Raw genomic sequence first — 5018 nt, 5'->3', positions numbered from 1 at the left:
AGAGAAACCATCATACTTGATCAATAATTGGCCAGAAGAATATAGAACTGCACATTAAGGTCTCAAGAAGCCTTTAACTGTTCTTATATAAGCCGCTTGCAGACTATCCGCAGCTGATACAATAAAATGTATGGCTATCCAAGCATAATCCACAGACTAAACACAACTAATCCTTCCAGACAGTATTGCACTTACCAGTGTGGAATACCTAGATTAAACTAAATAATAAGGTTCTACGTAATCTGCATTTAAGGTGCACACGCACAAAGCAGAACAATATTTACTTGGTTTACACAGTGATGGTTTTAATAGATTGAATGCAATCGGACTGTAGTTAATTTCGTGTAAGCAATCTTCGGAATTCAGACATTATGAATTATCTGGACCAGAAACTTTCACATCTGCAGACAACAAGAAAAGAATGAACTGAAACAGATATTGCTTAAATATGAGCACTTGTTTGCACATGTTCCAACACGACACAATGAAATCTACCATGACGCTGAGATTGTAGATTCCAAACCTGTGAAACAGCATCCGTACAGGATTAACCCTGTCAAAGACAAATATTTTAAAAAGGAGATTCGCTATATGCTGGAGAATAATTTTATAGAATCGAGCAAAAGTTACTGGAGTTAGATGATGTCATCATCTACAATAACACCTGGAAAGACCACTTGGAACTCGTTGATAGATTCCGTGATGCAAATTTGACAATTAATATAAAGTAAAAGTGAGCTTTGTCATGGCTTGTGTTAAATTTCTAGGATATATTGTGAGACACGGGTAAGTTAAACCTAAAGAGACTAGGTCGAGGATATCTCTGAATTCCCTGTGCCTATCGGTAAAAAGCAACTGATGCAATTTTGGGATATGGTTGGATTCTATCAGAGATGTTCCATTTTTTCCATAATTGTTGAACCGCTGACCAATTTGTTGAGTAAGAAAACCTGGTTGAAATATGTTGGACATACCTAATATTCCCCCGTTCTTTCAGCTCCAAATTGTTAGAAACATTTGTTGTAGAGTTGTTGCAGGGATACAAAATGAAATTAGGCACATCAAGGGAAGTAATATCTAATTGTAGATGCACTTTTACATGTAAATAAGCCTTATGCACGCATATTGTGTATCAGTCATAAGACTTCATCATACGTAATTTTTCTTCACATTTATATCTGACAAAGATTTAAAAGAAAACTTTATTATATAAATCTTACTTTTTATGAGCGGTAGAGCTATGGATATTTAAAATGCATTCTTTGTTAGTTTTTAAAAAATATAATTCATTAAATTATATGGACAATTGTATATTGGACTTAATCGTGTCCAAAATCAAGATCATGTTGTTCCTGACTAATGGCACTGATACTTTTATTTTGGTAAACAAATTATACATATCTAATATTTTCTCTACGAGTGTGGGTGAAATATTAGGATCACGATCGATAGAAGTAAGCTTATCAATTCTGGTCTGGGTTGTGGTTATTTGAATTTCGCAGTAAAGAAACCCTAATTTACCTGCTGTTTACCATATTCTATACGATAATTTTAGTAGCAGATTGTTCTAGAATGGATAATTCCATTACTACTTAATATCTCCATAAACGCTAATTGTAACGTAGGTCAGGCAGAGGGTATTATAATATTGTTTATCTCAATTTTTTTCATTCTTGCTTTAATATTATTGTAAAGGATTAGTCTTATTGATGTGTTCAGTAATTCATTTGGGCTATAATTATTTAGTCATGTTATTATTTTCCGGAATTGCAGAGTGCTTAATTATATTCTTGGACGGAGACATTAACTTGGAATTATAGTGCATTCAGACAAGGACGTCGTGGATTATATTACTGTGATTAATTTAAAGACTGTTGTCGCATCACCACGTCACATGCCACTACAGGCACATCAACACATTCAGCGTTGGATCTTATTTGGAATACCACTGAAATTTAATTAGAACTTTATTCATTAGGACTAGTGATAAAACTTTCTGGACTATTTGGGATTGAATTCGCAATATTTTAAGTTCTTTTTAAAGTTTCAATTTGTATTATAGGGAAATAAACTATTTGTTGAATTTTACAAACTTATTGGTTTTCGCTCTTTTTCATTACTTAGTTTTAAATCATAGAGTCGTAATATTTCTAAGTGACATAATATATCTAGCATACAAAACAAATGTGTCCAGTACTCTTCAGTACCCAGCTTGTCATGGTAACATTAATGCTAGACATTGCCACTGATGCTTTTTCTAGCTCATACAGAAAATTGGATGAGTTATTCGAACCTTTTTCTTATGTCAAAAAGCGATTCACATGAAATACAAAGAGGAGATGGGTTTAGTGCCTTGGAATTGGGAAATGTGTACGAGTGGGTGGAGGTGTACGTGGACTAGAGGGTGGCGAAGCAAGAAAAAACGGTCAGACAGCCTCAAATGGTGTTATAGCCTCAAACGGGATTGGTAATGTTAAAATCAAAATGTCTACAATCCAACATATCACACACACAATCCAACATCTGTTTTTTATTACTATCCAAGCAAACCACATATACAATCCAAAACTCACATTTTTATTTATATCCAAAAGTTATAGGGGCCTATGAGTTTTTTAAGACAAGGTGGTGGCCACAGGTCGTTCAAACATTATTATTATTACCATTACTATTTTGATTTCATGACGAGAGAGAGAGAGAGAGAGAGAGAGATGTAATTAACATTATGCTATAGAGAAATGGCTTGTGTACTGGAAGTAATTTTGAAACATTTAGTTCCTTGGTTTTCATATTACCCTTTCTGCTGACCGCTCCGGTGGCCTAATGGCTAGAGCGTCCGCCTCGGATGCCGGAGGTCGTGGTTTCGATCCCCAGCCGAGTCATACCAAAGACTTATAAAAATGGTTTTAATAGCTTCCTCACTTGGCGCTCAGCTTTAAGAGGTTAGTGTTAGGACTGGTCGGACTGGTGTAAGGATAATGTGACTGGGTGGGACATCATGCTACGTCTGCGGCATGCTGCCCTAGTGCTAGACATCACTATAAACTGCCACACAGCAGACATCGTAGCGATATGACTGAAAAATTGTTAAAGCTACGTTAACAATCCAAATCACACACGCATCCTTTCTGCTGATAGAATGTGTGTGATATAAGAGTCTACATACGACGTTTTTGATGGTATGTGTGGGGTGTTAAAAAGTAGATAGTGCATGCTAATTTCTAGTTACCCCTTTAAATTTTCGACTCTTTGAAGCTAAACACTTTCGAATCATCTTCCACCGTGTTTAGTTCAGTAAAGAATTATGTTGTAATGAATTCCCATAGACACCTATAAATTTGGGTGGATGTTGGGTTGTATATGTGGTGTGTTCAGATAGTAATAAAAAAACGGGTGTTGGGTTTGTATATATGATGTGCTGGATTGTAGACATTTTGATTTCAACATTACCATTCCCATTTGAAGCCATAAACCATTTGAGGCTATAAACTCTTCTGAAGCCACGCACAACTTTTAGGCTATAAATCCATTTGACCTTATAAACACTTTTGTGGCTATAAACACTTTTGACACCATAAACAATTTTTTGACCCCATAAACCCTTTTTGACCTGAAAACACTTTTGACCCTGTAAACCTATTCCCATGTTAAACCTATGGACCTCTTTCACACAGGACTGCCTATAGCGTCACTTTCTGAGGTAAACTGCAACACCGTTGCTGTGTCATTACCACCATCCTACTCACCCGTTGAGGTCAGCGGCTTGTAACACTGTTACCATTTAATCTTATAAATACTTTTGACCCCATAAACACTTGTAACACCACAGAGTCGCCCGCATATTAACCCTATGGACACATTTAACATAGAATTTCCCGTATGACACTCAAAATGGCACTTTTTACCCTACGGTGGCCCATATAACTAATCTCGGTAGTTTCCGTCAGTAAGAGAGGTACTGAACTTCACAGAGAATCTTGTTACGACTCTAATAATATCGACAAGTGTTTTGCTATTCATGACAAAATAGTTTCAAAAAATTAGTTTTCTGCAAAAACATCTTCCTCTGTCACAATATATTTTATCTAAAATCCATTAACCACTTGTTGACATTTGGTATATGTGACAATGTGGTGCCCTAATGTAAAACTGGTTTATGTTACGTGTTTAGCCTCGAGTAAACAGTAACACAAGAAAGAGTGAAAACAACAAGGATTTCCCTGGAAAAATTCTGTAAAAATGAGGGGAAAAAATTAACTTACGGTTTTAAGAATCAAATCCAAAAATAATCCAAGAATAATCAACGAATAAAATTTTAAGAAGTCCTAATAACAAAAAGTTCTCCTGATTTCAAGTTCGAGGCCCGACGAAGAATCCAAGATGAAAGACGATGACGTATGATGTAACCTGTAGTGTTGAAGTCTACAGTTCCTTGTAGAAACAAGGAATATCAAGAAATATCACTCCGGTTTAGGAAATAAAAATGAATTTTTATAAGAGTTGTCTTTGTTCAAGAATTTCACATTAGCACACGTATTTTCCAGGAAAAAAGGAATTACATCCTTTTGAATCCAAGTAATTTGAAATAACTCCAAACAGCACAACATACACCTGCCATTGTAAAGAAAAATAAAACTAATGAGAATATGTATCTAAAACAAAGGTTACAAAACAAAGGTTATATCGTCTTTTAAAACGCAAAAGGGGGTCACGTGATCATGTTCCAGGACCTCGTCGAAACTATTTACTTGTTAAAGATCACGTACACCCATTGTGGCCCTGACGAAAACCAATCAATTTACTCTAAGAAATAAAATTAAAAAATTGTTTACAACTTAAATCAGTAGTCGCATCATGACCTCGACAACAAACAATCATTTTAAATTAAAACTAGAACTTATTTACGTGGTTGCTACTAATTTTGAATCAAGGTCAGGATCTAGGTCAACACCTGGTGTTTACTAAAACGAACAGTCATGGTCAAACTTTTTTCTGGAAAAAGTATCTTCTCTAGTGAA

Source organism: Sinohyriopsis cumingii, chromosome 11 (genome assembly GCF_028554795.1).
Source record: "Sinohyriopsis cumingii isolate HCF-2022 chromosome 11, ASM2855479v2, whole genome shotgun sequence".
In the NCBI taxonomy this organism is placed as follows: Eukaryota; Metazoa; Mollusca; class Bivalvia; order Unionida; family Unionidae; genus Sinohyriopsis; species Sinohyriopsis cumingii.
The sequence above is the reverse complement of the archived record's forward strand: the minus strand, read 5'-3'. Positions refer to the sequence as shown.